Source organism: Capra hircus, chromosome 6 (assembly GCF_001704415.2).
Source record: "Capra hircus breed San Clemente chromosome 6, ASM170441v1, whole genome shotgun sequence".
Lineage (NCBI taxonomy): Eukaryota > Metazoa > Chordata > Mammalia > Artiodactyla > Bovidae > Capra > Capra hircus.
Window position 1 is genome coordinate 1992561 of NC_030813.1, and position 20467 is coordinate 2013027.

General features: G+C 37.9%; 1 protein-coding gene and 1 pseudogene across 1 annotated transcript in view; one reads left to right on the top strand and one right to left on the bottom strand.

The window, feature by feature from the left end:
• The window catches only part of MARCH1 (membrane associated ring-CH-type finger 1), a 501087-nt gene that overhangs the window by 132531 nt on the left and 348089 nt on the right, over positions 1-20467 (top strand). The gene's annotated exons all lie outside the window — the stretch shown is intronic.
• LOC102186568 lies at positions 7685-13770 on the bottom strand (annotated as a pseudogene).

Below are 20467 nucleotides of genomic sequence, written 5' to 3' on the forward strand. Positions count from 1 at the left end.
GCTAGAAGCAGAGCTCAAGAACTTATAATAAGCTCCTTAGATGCATCTTATGTTAAGCAGAGTTTCTCAACTTCAGCAATGTTAATATTTTGGACAGATCATTCTTTCTTTGTGAGGGGCTGTTGTGTGCACTCCAAAATGCTAACATTTCTGGTCTCTACTCTGTAGATGTCAATGGTATCCCCATCCCCTGTCATAACAACAAAAATTGTCTATAGACTTAAAAAAAAAAATTATTGGAGTACAGTTGTTTTACAATGCTGTGTTAGTCTGCCATACAACAAAGTGAATCACTATACATATATATCCCCTCCTGTTTTGAATTTCCATCCCATTTTGGTCACCACAGAGCACTGAGTAGAGTTCCTTGTGTTATAGATTTTTATTTTGTTTCTATTTTTTGCACAGTAGTGTATACAATAGATACGCTATTCCCAATTCATACAGCCAGTCTCCCAATTCATCCCACCCCACTTTCTCCCTCTGATGTCCATACATTTGTTCTCTATGTCTGTGTCTCCATTTCTGCTTTGCAAATAGGTTCATCTGAACCATTTTTCTAGATTCCATATATATATGCTAATATATACATATATATATATATATATATATCTTTTTTTTCTCATTCTGACTTACTTCACTCTGCATGATAGTCTCTAGGTCCATTCATGTCTCTGAAAATGGAACAATTTTGTTCTTTCTTATGGCTGAGTAATATTCCATTGTATATATGCACCACATCTTCTTCAGTTCAGTTCAGTTTAATTCAGTTGCTCAGTCGTGTCGGACTCTTTGCGACCCCATGAATCACAGCACGCCAGGCCTCCCTGTTCATCACCAACTCCCGGAGTTCACTCAGACTCATGTCCATCGAGTCAGTGATGCCATCCAGCCATGCTACATGCCCTTGGGAAGCAAAATCCCCTTGGCTTTTAAGTCGGAAGATTGTTGATTTAGGTTTTGTCTAGAAAAAATGTAACTGAAAGTGTATTTAACACAGGGTTCAGTAACTTTTTTCCTATAAAAATAAAATAAATGTATATCCATAAAATCATGCTATGAAAGTTATAATGTGGTTTAGTGTGTTTCATTAAAATTATCTAGATAGACGCTATTTATTTCTAAGTGAACATTTTCAAAGTTTAATTCAGTTTGAACTTTGTATTAATTGACATTTTTCTTTGTGAGGTCCTGGTGAATACTCATATCTTTATAAGACTTAGAAGTTCTTCTACTTTTCAAAACCCTTTAACTGTGGATAAAAGCTATTTAAAAAGAGTGCTTTAAAAAAATCTGTCTTCAACATTTCTTATGAATAACAAAATATTGTCTTCATCCCCTTTCCATTTTTTTCTAACCACTTTAGAGGTTCTTTACTTCTGGCAAATATCTCTGCTGAATAACCTGTCACCCTTTTCTCTCCACAAATGAGACAGGTCAGTAAAAATCTGATTCTGAAACTTTCTAAGGGTCTGTATAAATCCCCATGACTATTATGTGACTGTGTGTGTTTCCAGTGAGGGAAAATTTATTCTGATGACCATGCTTCCATATCACCAGTAGCAATGCCTCCTTTGAATTTACGTTTCATGTTGAAGTCCATTGCTATGGGAATATAGCAACTAAGCCATGTGCGTATCTATATAACTTGAACTCCTTTTATTTTTCCATACTAACAAGCCACAATCCTTTCTTTCCCATCTGACCATTTTAAACACAATTTTAAGTTTGCAATCACTTACAATGTGATTTTTAAATATGTACATAATGAGTCCTTGATTTATCTCTAGGAGGTGGTGATCTAGGCTGTGTGGTAAGTGCAAATTTTAAGGCACTCACTTAAAATTAGACTATTTCTCTGCTTAGAGCATTCAGCCCAGTAAATTACATTTACAGTGATTATTGTTATGTATATTTTTATTGTCATTGTATTAGCTGTTTTCGATTTGTTTTTACAGGCATTTTTTGTTCTTTCTTCTTTTGCTTGCTTCTCTTATCACTATAGATAGATAGTGTTGTTTGGATTCCTTTTACTTTTTTGTGTGTATTTATTATTGTGTGCACACTTCCATATATACACATGCACACTACAGAATACTATTTGGTCATAAAAAGAATAAAATTTTGCCATTTGCAACAACATGGATGAACTAGGAGCACATCATGTTGAGTGAAATAAACCAGACAGAGGAAAACAAATACTGCATGATATCATATATGTGGAAACTAAAAAATAAAACAGATGAATGACTATTACAAAACAAAAGCACACTCACAGATTTAGAGAACAAACCAGTGTTGCCATTGAGGGGAGGGGTGGAGGAGCTACAACATTGGGATAGAGGGTCAAGAGGTACAAATAATTATGTATAAAATAAGCTACAAGGATGTAACAATGTAAAGGACAGCAAATATAACCAATATTTTACAGTAACTTTAAATGGAATGTAACCTTTGAAAATTGTGAATCAGTATAACTGAAACTTACATTATTATACATCAACTATATATCAATAAAAAGTGGGAAAAAACTCAAGTCTATCCCAGCTACAGGAAATTTCTCAAATCCAGAGGCTATTCAAGAAGAAATGTTTTACTGATCAGAGGTATAGTCACTCTTGTTAAAGTTGGCCCCAGCACTGCTCATTTATTATTCTCATGTCTGTCACTTAAACTCTGTTTCAAAAAGCAGTGTGGAGGAGTGGAATTAGACATGGTCTAGAGCTGAAACTCCAGTACTTTGGCCACTTCATGCGAAGAGTTGACTTATTGGAAAAGACTCTGATGTTGGGAGGGATTGGGGGCAGGAGGAGAAGGGGACGACAGAGGATGAGATGGCTGGATGGCATCACTGACTCGATGGACGTGAGTCTGAGTGAACTCCAGGAGTTGGTGATGGACAGGGAGGCCTGGAGTGCTGCGATTCATAGGGTCGCAAAGAGTCGGACACGACTGAGCGACTGAACTGAACTGAACTGAGAGACTGGACCGACATGTGTTTCACTCTAGCTGTCGCACCATTTTGGCAAACAACTACCTCTTTAAATCTTAATTTCCTCATTTAAAAAAGAGGATGAATCAATCTCATAATTTTTTGTGAAGAGAAAATGAAATAAAAATATGTTAAATGATTCAGTTTAGTTGAATCGCTCAGTGGTGTCTGACTCTTTGTGACCCCATGGACTTCGGCACACAAGGATTCCCTGTCCATCACCCACTCCCAGAGCTTGTTCAGACTCATGTCCATTGAGTAAGTGATGCCATACAACCATCCCATCCTCCATCGCCCCCTTCTTCTCCTGCCTTCTATCTTTCCCAGCAGCTGGGTTTTTTCTAATGAGTCAGCTGTTCACATCAGGCAACCAAAGTATTGGAGTTTCAGCTTCAACATCAGTCCTTCCAATGAATATTCAGGACCAATTTCCTTTATAATTAACTGGTTTGATCTCCTTGCAGTCTAAGGGACTCACAAGATGATTAACACAGGACAGGGCCCATGAAAAGTATTGTTTAAGTTATTAACAAATAATAATATTATTAATGATTCAGTACTATCATTTTACTTATCCTGATCTATTGCTTGTCTGGCTTTGCTGTCCTTCATCTTATGTGTAGATAAATAGGCATAGCTAGATCAGAAATTTGTCCATATTAATTCTTAACTATATATTTTTATTATACTTTCTATATAATTAACATTTATTTATAGTTATAAGCTATACACATCACTTGTTAAAATATCCTGGCTTGATTTTTAAAAGCACAACAGAAAAATCATCTGTACAATGGCTTTTTGCTAACTGAGGAAAAACAAGACTTATTGTCAGCTGGATATTTCACATAGTATGCAATTTAAAGTATATACTCACACTAAATATTTTCACGATTATTGGAGACACCAAGATGTCCAGATACTTAAGATACACAGATTCAACATCAGTTAAAGAGCTAATGACTTAATAAAAGAGAAAGTATAGGAAATTTCATCCTATTTCTATAGGCAGGAAAATTATTGGCTTTAAGTCTTCACTTTGCTACTTGTTGGTCAAAACTCAAATCAAAGAAACAAGACTCAATTTGGTTTTGTAGAATTTTCAGAAACATTTCAGTTCAGTTCAGTCACTCAGTTGAATCTGACTCTTTCTGACACCATGAACCACAGCACACCAGGCCTCCCTGTCCATCACCAACTCCTGGAGTCCACCCAAACCCATATCCATTGAGTCAGTGATGCCATCTAGCCATCTCATCCTTTGTCTTCCCCTTCTCTTCCTGTCCCCAATTCCTCCCATCAGGGTCTTTTCTAATGAGTGAGCTCTTTGGATCAAGTGGCCAAAGTATTGGAGTTTCAGCTTTAGCATCAGTCCTTCCAATGAACACCCAGGACTGATCTCCTTTAGAATGGACTGGTTGGATCTCCTTGCAGTCCAAGGGACTCACAAGAGTCTTGTCCAACACCACAATTCAAATGCATCAATTCTTCAGTGCTCAGCTTTCTTCACAGTCCAACTCTCACATCCATACATGACCACTGGAAAAACCGTAGCCTTGACTAGACGGACCTTTGTTGACAAAGTAATGACTCTGCTTTTGAATATGCTATCTAGGTTGGTCATAACTTTCCTTCCAAAGAGTAAGCATCTTTTAATTTCATGGCTGCAATCACCATCTGCAGTGATTTTGGAGCCCAGAAAAATAAAGTCAGCCACTGTTTCCCCATCTATTCCCAATGAAGCGATGGGACCAAGATGCCATGATCTTCGTTTTCTGAATGTTGAGCTTTAAGCCAACTTTTTCACTCTCCTCTTTCACTTTCATCAAGAGGCTCTTTAGTTCTTCTTCACTTTCTGCCATAAGGGTGGTGTCATCTGCATATCTGAGGTTATTGATATTTCTCCCAGCATTCTTGATTCCAGCTGATGCTTCATCCAGCCCAGGATTTCTCGTGATGTACTCTGCATATAACTTAAATAAGCAGGGTGACAATATACAGCCTTGACGTATCCTTTTCCTATTTGGAACCAGTCTGTTGTTCCACGCCCAGTTCTAACTGTTGTTTCCTGACCTGCATACAGGTTGCTCAAGAAGCAGGTCAGGTGGTCTGGTATTCCCATCTCTCTCAGAATTTTCCACAGTTTATTGTGATCCACGCAATCAAAGGCTTTGGCATAATCAATAAAGCAGAAATAGATGTTTCTCTGGAACTCTCTTGCTTTTTCTGTGATCCAGTGGATGTTGGCAATTTGATCTCTGGTTCCTCTGCCTTTTCTAAAACCAGCTTGAACATCTGGAAGTTCACAGTTCAGGAAACTCACTTTTAAAGTACAAAATATTATGCCGAATAGTTCCGTAATTCTTTGACGTTTATTCAGGCTGTTGCAAAACAATAATTACCTTTGTACTACTAAAGAAAAAGGAAATGATATCATTGTAGCATTGCATTACTAAAACATATCAAACATTTTCTCCTGATATTTTAGATTTAGTGCAACATGGCAGCACTTTTCTTATTTTGTTTATGCTTCAAAGTTAAAGTTGGAGAAGGCAATGGCACCCCACTCCAGTACTCTTGCCTGGAAAATCCCATGGATGAAGGAGGCTGGTGGGCTGCAGTCCATAGGGTCACTAAGAGTCAGACACGACTGAGCAACTTCACTTTCACTTTTTACTTTCATGCATTGAAGAAGGAAATGGCAACCCACTCCAGTGTTCTTGCCTGGAGAATCCCAGGGACGGGGGAGCCTGGTGGGCTGCCATCTATGGGGTCGCACAGAGTCGGACACGACTGAAGTGACTTAGCAGCAGCAGCAGCAGCAAAATTAGAGTATAACTACCTATACTTCTAACTAGTTTGAATCATATTTACAACATGTTCCTAATTTTGTAATGTAGCCAGTTCAAGTTGTCTCTGAGTAATGAATTAAAATTGTGTTCATAGCATTCTTTTTTTTTAAAATTTAAATGTATTTATTTTAACTGGAGGCTAATTACTTTACAATATTGTAATGGTTTTGCTATACATCAATATGAATCTGTCACGGGTATACATGTGTTCCCCATCCTGAACGCCCCTCCCACCTCCCTCCCCATACCATCCCTCTGGGTCTTTTTAACATGAGGTATATAAGCAATTTATAGTGATAATTATGACTTTTTTGTTTTAGTTCTTCTGTCTTTTACAAATTTTATAATGCATATTTTACAAATTTGTGTTATAAATGATAAAAAATTATAAGATATTTAAAGTGCATATCGTGATGATTTGATATATGTTGTGAAAAGCTTCCTGTTGGATTAATTAACATATCTATCACCTCACATGTTTTATTTATTTATTTTTTGGTGGGAACATTTACTTTCTCTTCTCTTGGCAAATATTGATTACACTAGACACTGTTCTTAACTAGTCACTTCATCAGATTTTCAGACTTATTCACTGATGGTTGAAAGTTTGTACCCTTTTGCCGCCTTTGTGTGCAGCTCTTAGTCACTTAGTCTTGTCCAACTCTGTGTGACCCGTTGGACTGTAGCCCACCAGGCTCCTCTGTCCATGGGATTTTTCAGGCAAGAATACAGGAATGGGTTGCCATTTTCCTCTTCCAGGGGAATCTTCCTGACCCAGGGATCAAACCAATGTTTCCTCTGTCTCCTGCATTTATGGGCAGACTCTTTACTATTTAGTTTGAGAATATGTGGCAGTTGAAACAGTTTTAAAATGTTTCCTAATATTCATTCATGTGTCAGTTGTAGTTGTGTCAGATTCTTTGTGACCCCATGGACTGCGGTTTGCCAGGCTCCTCTGTCCATGGAATTTCTCAGACAAGAATATTGGAGTGGGTTGCCATTTCCTTCCCCAGGGGATCTTCCCAACACTGGGATCACACCACATCTCTTGCCCTAGCAGGTGGGCTTTTTACTGCTGAACTACCAGGGAAGTCCACTTGTTCATTTCTCTACCCCTAGAACAGATTTATTGTAGACTTACAGAAGTCTTTCAAGACTGAAAGTTCTTTTGAGTATGTAACAATAACATACTAAGAAAGTCCAGAACATTTGAATCAATGCACTAAGTCACCCATTTGCAGCAAAAGAAAAGATCAGTTTCTGGACAGTGTCTTCCTGAGAAAGTCTATCAGGGGAAAAAAATAACGAGGTAGGCAAGATACTGCTACAAGTAAAAGAATTTCTAGACTCAGTAAATTGTTTTAAATGAGCTTTAACCATGAGAAAAAAAGTAGAAGTCAACAGGCCCAATTTAAAAAAAAAATTTTTAATTAAAAAAAGTAACTTACATTTTGAACTTATGGAAAAAACTGTAACAAATATCTGGGGGTCAAAGGCATAAGTAATCACTTCCTCCTTAAGTGTTTCAAATTGTGGTGCTATTGAGTGAAATTGTGTTTGATTTGTTTATATGCAATTTTATTGGACTTTGCGAAACTATTCAGGATGTTTATATGGTCTTAACTTTAAAAGGGAAAAATAAATCTGTGCTTATCTGTTTTTATGTCTGAAATCACCCATCCTAATTATATACAAACTTATTTACTGGAGGAACAATAAGGCTATGTTTTGTCCCACAAGATCCGTTCCTATTTACCAATCAGTGAAAATCTTGGACTGCCTTAACTCAGTCATGGTAGACCAGCTCCGTGTGTAACATCTGTCATAGGTACCAGCGTAGTCAGCCATTCCCATCGTAATCACTGTAACCATGGTAGCCACTGTCCCTCCTCTCATGGATACAGCATTTCTTTCTCCTTGTTGAGTCCTAACGGAATCTAGCCCTGAAAGAGCGGCCCAGACACATGTGCTGCTACTTATTGTCCTCACCCTCCGATGTGACAGTTCCCTGGGCATGTGTTGGAGGCTGTGATTCTTTTCTGATGGCTCCAAATGGAAAATCCCAAAGGCCAAATCTTTGTCATCTGAGTCTCTGGAATGCTATGATGCAATGCAAATTTCCCCCAGCCTTTTTTGTCTTTCGATACTGCAGTCTCCTTTCTAAGTGCTGGGTATCTAGGTTTGCTGGATTTTGAGTGTTTAAATCTGCCCATGTTTTACAGCGGATAGCAGTATGTTTCCTACTTCATTCTCCAATTAAGAACCATTATTCTACTTCTTGTGATGAGAGGAGGGCCTCTGAATGCTTTATTCACTTTAAGTGGAGTATAGTTTCTTTACAATGTTGTGTTGGTTTCTGTTGTACAACAAAGTAGTCAGCTATACGTATACATATGTCCCCTTTCTCCTGGATTTCCATCCCACTGCCCCATCCCACACCCGCCCCAAGCTGAGCTCCCTGTGCAGTACAGCAGCTTCCCACTAGCTCTGTATTTCACACATGGTAGTGGACATCTGTCAATGTCACTCTCTCAATGCATCCCACTCTTCCCTTCCCCTCCTGTGGCCACAAGTCCATTCTCTATGCCTATGTCCCTAGTACTGCTCTGCAAATAGGTCTTCTGTAACATTTTTCTAGGTTCCATATATGTGTTAGTATATGATATTTGTTTCTCTTTTTCTGACTTACTTCACACTGTATGACAGACTCTAGGTTCATTCACATCACTACGAATGATCCAATTTCATCCCTTTTATTGGCTGAATATTTTCATTGGTTATTAAAAAAAAAAAAAGCTGAGCACTGAAGAATTGATGCTTTGAACTATGGTGCTGGAAAAGACTCCTGAGAGTCCTTTGGACTGCAAAGGAGACCAAATCAGTCAATCTTAAAGGAAATCAGTCCCAAATATTCACTGTAAGGACTGATGCTGAAGCTGAAACTCCAGTACTTTGGCCACATTATGTGAAGAACTGACTCATTGGAAAAGACCCTGATGCTGGGAATGATAGAATGCAGGAGGAGAAGGGGACGATGAAGGATGGGATGGTTGTATTACATCACTGACTCAATGGACATGAGTTTGAACAAACTCTGGGAGTGGGTAATGGACAGGGAAGCCTGACATGCTGGAGTCCATGAAGTTACAAAGAGTCGACACGACTGAATGACTGAACTGAAAAATAATAAGTAAACTCTGTCCAGATTGTCTTTCCTTCCCAATGCAAATGAGTGGAATTTCTAAAAAAGAAACTTAAAATCAGATAGATCTCCAGCACTAACAGGTAATACTCCCTGGGTGAGACATCTAACTTTTAAACATCTCAAGCTTCCCTATCTGAAAGCACACAGCAGCTTGTAATCTGAAGATGTTTCATGAGAGTAAATTAGTTAGTGAAAAATTGTATATCATCATACTTGGCATATAGCAATTATTATTTTTACAACTAATGATAGAAACAATCTATATATTGACTGGAAATACATGGCAGAGAAATCCCAAGGAAGAGGTGTTTTTTTGTTTTTTTTTAAATATATAAATGAGAGCTACAATGTTTCTATAGTAGATACAAAAAGATTAAGAAAACTCTGATATTCCATAAACCTATAGCTTGGAACGGAGAAGGCAATGGCACCCCACTCCAGTACTCTTGCCCGGAAAATCCCATGGATGGAGGAGCCTAGTGGGCTGCAGCCCATGGCATCGCTAAGAGTCAGACAGGACTGAGCGGCTTCACTTTCACTTTTCACTTTCACACATTGGAGAAGGAAATGGCAACCCACTCCAGTGTTCTTGCCTGGAGAATCCCAGGGACGGGGGAGCCTAGTGGGCTGCCATCTAAAGGGTCACAAAGAGTTGGACATGACTGAAGCGACTTAGCAGCAGCAGCAGCATAGCTTGGAAACAGATTGCATAAAAACAAAGGATTCCTTTTTTGGTATCAAAAGATAACTAATCCATTTAGCCTGAAAAATGTAAAAATATTTTTCTTTTTGATGGTGTTTCCTATTATTAGATATGTAATCTGTGTCATGGGCTTCCTTTGGCGGCTCAGTGGTAAAGAATCTGCCTGCCAATGCAGGAGACACGATTTTTATCCCTGAGTCAGGAAGATTCCCCAGAGTAGGAAACGGCATCCCACTCCAGTGTTCTTTCCTGGGAAACACTATGGACAGAAGAGCCTGGCAGGCTACATTCAATGGGGTAGCAAAAGAGCCGGACACGATTTAGTGACTGAACAACAAGACCTGAAATTAGATTGCACATTCAAATAAAGATATTTCTTAAGAAGCTATGATCAGCCATTTATATTTTACTTTTAATACTATGTGTTAAATTTCAAGCCTTTAAAAGTGTAGATAAAGCATGAATAATGGGGTGAGAAGAATTGAGACAGATAACATTCTCTTCTCCAATTTACATAAGCTTCCTAAGACTTCCGAGTCTTATTTTCTCAGAAGTTACTTTGTTTTTTTCCTCTGAATGACATTTTCTGTGTGTATTGTCCCAATAGCTTCTCCAAGTGAGAATAGAAATCTCAAGAGGAATGCCTGGATGATTTCTAGGCATCACCACACCTCTGGTTTAAAAATATCACCTTCTTTGATATACCACTTAGGAGTATTTTATTGCTTTCTAACTTGTCAGGAAATTGTTGAAGTTTGACTCTTATTATGACTACATAATCATGTGAGAACTTATTGATAATCAGAAGAAGAAATCCACAACATAAGTTAAGCAAAAAGCAATCTTAAACCTGTCATTCAGGATTCAAAACACAAAGAAGAAAGTTTCTTTTTCTGAAATCATTTGCAGGGCTTCCTTTTCCAGTGACATTGTTCTTACCTCTCTAGTCCTCTGCTTTTCTCTTACCTGGGAGAGAGAAAGCAGGCTCCAAGCACACAGCAGTTTTTTTAGAAAAGGAGAATCTGTGTGGTGAGTTGTAGCTGTCTTTAATAGCAAGTTCACCCAAAGCCCTAAATTCTGTTCTTAGCTCTGGTGAAGAATTGCTGTGCATGAATATGTGATCCTGCACAATCAGCTATCCTCAGCTGTGTCTTAAGATAATAATACATTTTTGTCTATTCAAAGATTTTATGGGGGTTAATGAGATGATATGTAAAAATGTACAAAATTTGAAAATCCCATACTGATAGAAATATCTCCTCTTAGTCTCTAATCTGAGAAGTAAACTAGACTTTCAAAAACTTTATGTAATATAAGAGAATAAATAAAATTTATAAAATATTCATATGAGTAATATTATTTTCTTAGTTTTAATTACCCATCTCATTTGCTTCTAATATATCAGTTTAAAATTTTGACTGCAGAGCTGGGAATATTACATGAATGTGTATTTAGCTATTTTAGAGTACAATGGTTAGTTCCAAATGTTGCTACTTGTACACCATGAAAGTGGCCAAGGCATTGGTTCCATTTCTGAGACAGAAGCGTTTATTAGATGCTCATCAAAAACAAACAAACAAAAAAATCGGCATGCATACTCATACACACACTTATTACAGATTTACTGTTATGAAGGATTTGTAGACACAATTTACAAATAATAATACAATATGTAACACTTCTATTGTAAATTCCATATAGTTGATTATCATAGAATGTTTTAATTAATTTTGTGATATATTATATCCATAGCCAACCTATGGCTGCAGCTGACAGATGAGTGTTGTTCTGACAAAAATTCTGTGTTATGCTTTTGTTTTATTTGACAGTAAGAAAAAAATAAATAAAATTCTATGTTAGAAAGGCATGTATTCATCAATCTTCAGTGCTGAATCATTTTTTTTTAGTAAGTTGAATAATAGTCTTCAAATACTGGAAGAATATAACTTCAAGTTTTAAATTTTACTTAAACTATATGGCTATAGACAAAGCACACTTTTAAATTTAATCTCCATCATTAATATTTTCTCTGCAGCCTTAAACCTAACAATCAAAGAAACAATAAACCCTAATTGGTAACATTTGTTGATTTCAATGGTATATTCTCACCATGACTGAGATCAAGCTACCAATGTGACCTCATTAAATATAGAATTGAGAAAAGAGGTAAAGTAGAAAACACCATTATATAGTATTTCTAATATGCATGTACAGTAGACGCTAATAACCTCAAGCACTTAGGTAATAATGCAACACAATACAATTGCATAATACAATTATTGCAAAAATTTAAGAATAATGAGTTAAGTGTTTATTTCTGTTTTAATATAAGTTATTTGTGACTTTATATAAATTAACTCCTTAATAATGCCTGTGATTAAAATCTAGCCACCATATTCCTGAAGCTACAAGTGTTGGCTCCCACAAACCAGCACAAACCAGATCCAACCTGTTGGTCCCAGTTGTGGTTTCATAACAACCTGAAACAATCAAAGTGGGAAATGGTTGAAGCTAATAACACTCTAATCTCCATTGGTGATTAGATCCTTATAATGCTTCTTGGACCTTTTATTGACACAGTTACACAGTCACTGTAGTTATCATAGAGAAGTTGACATCTTGAGATCACATCATATTCAAAGAAGGGTATAGTTTGGCAATATCTTGAATGTCAGTTTGTGAATAATTTCTGCTACAAAGATAAACTTTCTCAAAGTTGGCAAAGAAAACTTTTCCTCTAAATTTTTAGTTTCTTTTTGCTGGTCCATTAATTAGATTGATGTGAAACAGATTAACAGGAGAAAAATAAATTTAATTACTGGGGTTCCAGAGATTTAAGACCCAAGGGCAAGTTGAGTAGTCGAGGCTAATGAATCCTGAGTTAAGGAGTGGAGTAGGAGCCAGGGACTTCAAAGGGGAGGAGGGCAAATTCACAGGAGGTTGAGATCAGATGTTAGTTAGATATTTGTGTGCCATGCAGATAAATTCAGATGAAACTTATCTCTTGCAATAGCTCTCTCTTTAAGCCAGGCCCTTTATTTAAATTACTTTAGGTAGTTAAGAGGAAAATAAAAAGTTCTTCCTGAGTCTCTTGGTCCTTCATTTTCTTCAGCTTAAAATAATTCACTTGCTGACTGGGAGTTTGGGGTGGCTCATTTTGAACACCTTAAATGGTTTGATGTGAAGTTCTATTACGCCCTTCTATGGACACACGTGCCACTGTTTTTCTAAAGAATTGGCAAGAGAAACATTACAGATTGTTCCTATGTGCTCAGACCTCAGTTTTTAGTGCAATAAAATAGGCATTTTAGTCACTGAAAATATTTTAGGGAGCTTCTGCCCGTGTCTTCCCTTTAATATATTATTCTTCCTACATTATTCATTTAATTAAATGTCACTCCTTTCCACCAGTTATCAAAGCAAAAAAACTGGATGTAATACCAAGTTCTTCTTTTCCTTTCTATTTACAACTTGTAAATAGCCACTATGTGGTATTGCTTCTTCCTAAATAGCATTACCATCTATTACTATTGTCGATTTAAAAAAATATTCACAACATAAAAGTTGAGCATTATGTTTTATTCAATGGGAATTTGTAGGACTTCAGGATTGGGCAGACAGCACCTCAGCGAACCCTGAGAAAACTGTTTCAAAGAAGTGAGGGGAGGAGTCAGGATAATAGGAGTTTTTCAAGGAAGGGCAGGTAGTCTGAATGTCGAAAGATTACTGCTAATTAAAGAAAATCAGATAACCCAAGCTAAGAAATTTAGCATTTTTCTATGTATGGCAAGAGTCTGGGCTCACTGAAATCATTTCTTTGATATGCACCTCAGCCACCTGGGGCCAGTACTCTGTTTTCACATCCTGGACTTCCTCAGAGCTCACCTTGGGAAGGGGCTGCAGTCTGATGGCTGCTAGATGACAGGTGTTCTTTCCTTCGAGTTCTCTCACGGCTCACCAGCTCATCATCCATGTGGCTGCAATTGCTGGTGACTGTAACATCCTTATTTACTGACATGGCAGAAAATGTTCCATTTCTCACCGCTTAAAGAAAAAGAATGGCAAGAAGACCAACTGGTTGTCTGAGGAGGCTTTACAAATTTATAGCTGAGGAAATGAGAAGTAAAAGACAAGGGAGGAAGGAAAAGATAAACCCAACTGAATGAAGAATTCCAGAGAATAGCAACAAGAGATAAGGAGGCCTTCTTAACCAAACAATGAAAAGAAATATAGAAAAATAATAGAAAGGTTGGAGAAGACTCTTGAGAGTCCCTTGGACTGCAAGAAGATCGAACCAGTCCATTCTAAAGGAGATCAACCATGGGATTTCTTTGGAAGGAATGATGCTGAAGCTGAAACTCCAGTTCTTTGGCCACCTCATGAGAAGGGTTGACTCATTGGAGAAGACTCTGATGCTGGGAAGGATTGGGGGCAGGAGGAGAAGGGGACAACAGAGGATGAGATGGCTGGATGGCATCACAGACTCAATGGACGTGAGTCTGAGTGAACTCCGGGAGATGGTGATGAACAGGGAGGCCTGGCGTGCTGTGATTCATGGGGTCGCAAAGAGTCACACACGACTGAGCAACTGAACTGAAAGGACAGAAGTGATAAGGACCTAACAGAAGCAGAAGATATTAAGAAGAGGTGGCAAGAATATACAGAAAAACTATACAAAAAGGTCTTAATGATCAGGATATCCATGACTAGTGTGCCCACTCACCTAGAGCTGAACATCCTTGAGTGTGAAGTCAAACGGACCTTCAGAAGCATTATTACAAACAAAGGTAGCGGAGGTGATAAAGTCACAGCTGAGCTATTTAAAATTCTAAAAGATGATGTTGTTAAAATGCTGCACTCAATATGCCAGCAAATTTGGAAATCTCAGCAGTGTCCATAGGACTGGAAAAAGACAGTTTTCATTTCAATTGCAAAGAAAGGCAATGCCAAAGAAAGTTAAAACTATCATACAAATTCATTCATTTCACATGTAAGCAAGGTAATGCTCAAAATCCGTCAAGCTAGGTTTCAGCAGTGCATGAACTAAGGACTTCCAAATGTAAAAGCTGAGATTAGAAAAGGCAGAGAAACCACAGGCCAAATTGCCAATATTTGTTGGATCATGGATCGTGGAGTTCCAGAAAAACATCTACTTGTACTTCATCGACCATGCTAAAGCCTTTAACTGTGTGGATCACAACATACTGTAGATAGTCTTCAAGAGACAGAAATAGCAGACCACCTTACCTGTCTCCTGAGAGACCTGAATGTGGGTCAAGAAGCAACATTTAGAACCTTACATGGAACAACAGACTGGTTCAAAATTTGGAAAGGAGAACATCAAGGCTGTATATTGTCACCCTGCTTATTTAATTTATAAGCAGAGTACATCATGCAAAATGCTGGGCTGGATGATCACAACCTGAAATCGAAATTCCTGGGAGAAATATCAACAGCCTCAGATATACAGATGATAACCACCCTGATGGCAGAAAATGAACCACCCTGTTAATGAGGGATGAAGAGGAGAGTGAGAAAGCTGGCTTAAAACTCAACATTCAAAAAACTAAGAATGTGGCATCCAGTGCCATTACTTCATGGCAAGTAGAAGGGAAAAATTGGAAGCAGTGACAGATTTCATTTGCCTGAGGCTCCAAAATCACTCCAGATGATGAATGTAGCCATGAAATTTAAAGATGCTTCCTCCTTGGAAGGAAAGCTGTGACAAACCTAGAAAGTGTATTATTAAAAAGCAGACATCACATTCCTGACAAAGTTCTGTATAGTCAAAGCCATGGTTTTTCCAGTAGTCATGTACAGATGTGAGAGTAGGACCATGAAGAAACCTGAACATCAAAAAATTGATGCTTTTGAATTGTGGTGCTGGAGAAAACTATTAAGAGTTTCTTGGACTGCAAGGAGAGCAAACCAGTCAATTCTGAAGGAAATCACTCCTAAATATTCATGGAAAGGACTGATGCTCAAGCTGAAACTCCAATATTTTGGCCACCAGATGTGAAGAGCCAACTCTTTGGAAAAGACACTGATGCTGGAAAAGATGGTAGGTAAGAGGACAAGGGTATATAGCTTTCTATAAAGAAAGCTGAGCTCCAAAGAATTGATGCTTTTGAACTGTGGTGTTGGAGAAGACACTTGAGAGTCCCATGGATTACAAGGAGATCCAACCAGCCCATCCTAAAGGAAATCAGTCCTGAATATTCATTGGAAGGACTGATGCTAAGCTGAAGCTCCAATACTTTGGCCACCTGATGCGAAGAAGTAACTCATTTGAAAAGACCCAGATGCTGGGAGAGATTGAAGGCTGGAGAAGAAGGGCATGATAGAGGATGTGATGGTTGAATGGCATCACAAACTCAACGAACATGAGTTTGAGTAGGGTCCAGGAGTTGGTGATGGACAGGGAAGCCTGGCGTGCTGCAGTTCATGGGGTCGCAAAGAGTTAGACACAACTGAGTGACTGAACTGAATTAAACTGAAGAGGAGAAGGGGGGAACAGAGGATGAAATGGTTAGATAGCATAATCAACTCAATGGACACAAATTTGAACCTACTTTGGAGATTGTGGAAGATACAGGGATCTGGGTGCTACATTCCATGGGGCCACAAAGAATTAGACTTGATTTAGCAAATGAACAGCAACAAAAAATGCTAGAACAATACTTAGACCTAGGAAGACCCCAGTAACCCTTTGATAAATATATGGCTCAGGGGTTGATTCAGGCAAAGCCTAAATAAATAAATAAATGACAAAAATGACGTGAATCTATTATTTGTGGTGAAAGAGAAAGTCATTTCTTGGACCTAATTGCCTGCACTGGTGTAGAATTAGAATGCTTTTTATTTCTTCATGAAATTTTAAAATACCAGATTTCCAAATAGATGGGGTAGTGGGTGTTATGTGACCTTAGTCTTGTAGCTGGTATCATCAGGGAACTGTGAAAACAGATTTTAATGGTTTTATTTTTTTTTCCTTGGACCTAATTTACTTGCACACTTAATACATACAAGACTAAGATAAGTGATGTTTAGGACTAAATAATTCACTGCTAGTATAACAGTCTGATTCAGACTTATGAGCCCCTACTATAATGACATATTTTGCTCTCCAATACAAAATGTCCCCAAACAAGGTATGACTGTGAAATGCCACATAGTCCATAAAGTTTTTATTAACAGAGAGAATGCCAAGAGGGAGACGTTCTGGCTTACTCTAAGACAGTGATTCTTCAACTACTGTTGGTCAGAATTCCCGGTGAGTCTTTTAAAGACCTGGATTCTTTCACCAGAAAAACACATATTTGCATTAACAGACAATTTTGCATGAATTACAGGACATTTTACAGTCTACAGATTAAAAAATCAATGCTCCAGAGACACTCAGCTTGGGCAAGCCTTGGCAAATAAAATTAATGAGTATTAAGCCAAGGGAGGGTTAATTAACTGCTGGTTAAGAGGAGAACACCACAGTCCCGCAAATAAACATATTCCTGCTCAGAGAAGGACAATGTGGGTGCGCATATGGAAAGAAGGACAAGCACAGTTCATGAACTCATCTCTCCACGAGACTTTCCTCGCCTGTTCTTAGACTTCAGTAAGGGTGAAATGAGCTGCACAGGTTTCAGAGCAGAGCAGAGATGAATCCTGATTGATTTCGAGAAAAATAGGAGACATAAGTCTTCTCACCTAAACTTTCTCTTTTACAACATGTATAAAAAATAAATTAAAATTGTGCTCAGAAAGAACATTTGATGCCCCAGTGCCAGGAGAATTGCATTTTGTTTCTGTGGTTTATGTTCTCCCCTGAGCATTTCAATATAAATAGAGTTTTGTATTGTGAAGTAGGGCAATGCATGATTATTTTATAGTGAAGTCTAGAGCAAGCTTGCCTGGAAAATCCCATGTTTGGAGGAGCCTGGCAGGCTGGAAAATCCCATGGATGGAGGAACCTGGTGGGCTGGAAAATCCCGTGGACAGAGGAGCCTGGTAGGCTGCAGTCCATGGAGTCACTAAGAGTCAGACACAACTGAATGACTTCACTTTCACTTTTCACTTTCATGCATTGGAGAAGGAAATGGCAACCCACTCCAGTGTTCTTGCCTGGAGAATCCCAGGGATGGGGGAGCCTGGTGGGCTGCCGTCTACGGGGTTGCATAGAGTGAGACACGACTGAAGTGACTTAACAGTAGCAGCAGCAGAGTAAGCTTATGTGAGCTTGTGTGCTTTCACTGTGGCCTTACTCTTTTTTTTTTTTTTTTATCATATTCAGAATGAACATCGTGGAAGTGTCTGGTAAGAAACTTAACCCCAAAATAGTCAATACATAATGTCCAAGTAAGACACATGATCATGTCTACCCTCTAAGTTAAATATATATATAATGCTGCACCAAGATGTCACATATTCAACAAATACATGCTAGAAATGTTTTAAAGATTTTTGAATTGTTAACTAAAGTGTGCTATTTGGAAAATTTTAAGTCTTTACAATATATGTTTACAATGGTCACAGAACTGATAATAAGAGATGTAATTTCTTCTAAAAATTTTTGGAATATAAAAGTTTTCATTCTCACATTTAGGTTGATTTTTATTTGTTCCTGTTGTTCAGTCTCTAAGTTGTATCCGACTCTTTGCAACCCGACAGACTGCAGAGTTCCCTGTCCTTCATTATCTCCCAGAGTTTGCTCACACTCATGTGCATTGAGTTAGTGATGCTATTGAACCATCTCATCCTCTGTCTCCCCTGCTCCTCCTGCCCTCAATCTTTCCCAACATCAAGGTCTTTTCCAATGCATAGTATATAAACTTAATATATATTATGTAAATATTATGTGAATATTATATATAAATATGATGTGTGTATATTTATTTTCAACTTTCTTGCACATAAAGGTATTGGATAATCAAGACACTTTGGAAGATAAGTAGGCCAAATGATGCAACTTTGCCTTAAATATCCTAAAAATGCATTTTTTTTTCTTTTTATGTGATCAGGGTACTTTTATATATATATATATTTTTTTTTTACTTTATTTTACTTTACAATACTGTATTGGCTTTGCCATACATCAACATGAGTCCACAACTGGTGTACACGTGTTCCCAATCCTGAACCCCCCTCCCACCTCCCTCCCCATACCATCTCTCTGGGTCATCCCAGTGCACCAGCCCCAAGCATCCTGTATCCTGCATCGAACCTAGACTGGTGATTCGTTTCTTACATGATATTATACATGTTTCAATGCCATTTTCACAAATCATCTCACCCTCTCCCTCTCCCACAGAGTCCAAAACAAGCCCAAGTCATATATCTTTTCACTATTTTTAGAACAGAATTTTATGAAAGCTGCTGCTCTAAGTCGCTCCAGTCATGTCCGACTCTGGGTGACCCCATAGATGGCAGCCCACCAGGCTCTCCAGTCCCTGGGATTCTCCAGGCAAGAACACTGGAGTGGGTTGCCATTTCCTTCTCCAATGAATGAAAGTGAAAAGTGAAAGTGAAATCTCTCAGTCATGTCTGACTCTTAGTGACCCCATGGACTGCAGCCTACCAGGCTCCTTTGCCCATCGATTTTCCAGGCAAGAATACTGGAGTGGGCTGCCATTGCCTTCTCTGTTATGAAAGCTGGATGTATGCTAATTATCTCTCAATTAAACTGGAGGAAAGAAAAACAGGCTTCAAAAATAGTGGTCACAATTATAATAGAGGGAATGGCAGGAAACTTTGGGAGGTAATGGACATGTCCATGGCCCTGGTGGTTGGTTTCATAGGTGTATTCTTATCCCCAAACTCATCAAACTATATACTTTAAATATGAACAGCTTTTTACATGTTGATTATACCTTAATAAAATGTTTTTTAATGAAAAATAAGTCCATATAACAAACCCTTCTGTATTTAAGTATATATCCTAATGATTCTATTTATTAAAAGCTGATTGATAGACTATAAACATCTTATTAGCATCAGAACTTCTTATATTTTTTTAGTTTTAAAATGATTGCTCCATATGTAAATAATGTTTATGTTTGCAATATCGCTATCCTAGTAGTAATTATTTATGGCAGAGTCCCCAGCCTCTGGGATCTAATTCTTGATGAACTAAGGAGGAGCTGATATAATAATAGAAATAAAATAAATAATAACTGTCCTGTGTTTGAATCATCTGGAAACCATCCCCCACCACCTCTGTCTGAGGAAAAATTGTTTTCCATAAAACTGATCCCTGGTGCCAAAAAGGTTGGGGGACTGCTGCTTTATGGTTATATTGTTGGGTGCATCTTATTTGCAGAAGTATGAACAAGTAAATTGCTAAACATTTTCCTTGAAATCTCTAATTTAGAGATGGATTAAAATTGCATTCTACAAGCAAAGTCTAATGGCCTGCCTATTTAAATTTAGCAAAACTAACTGATGAAAAATAAACACTTTCCATTTTTAAAACAAATAAAAAGTTCAAAAGATGGAATATGAGCCAACCCATAATAACCAAGTTCAGCCTTTCCATGAAAAGATATGGATTTTTATATGAACTCAATTCTAAGTTTTAGCTCCAATTCTTCATCTGTTGGGAAAAATCTGTAACTAGAAACACATGTCAGCACGTGAGCAAACTAGTAATCATCAGCCAAACCAGACAAACATTAGCCAAACTGTTTCAAATTAGTCTGAGAGGAAAGGATGGGCACCAGTGA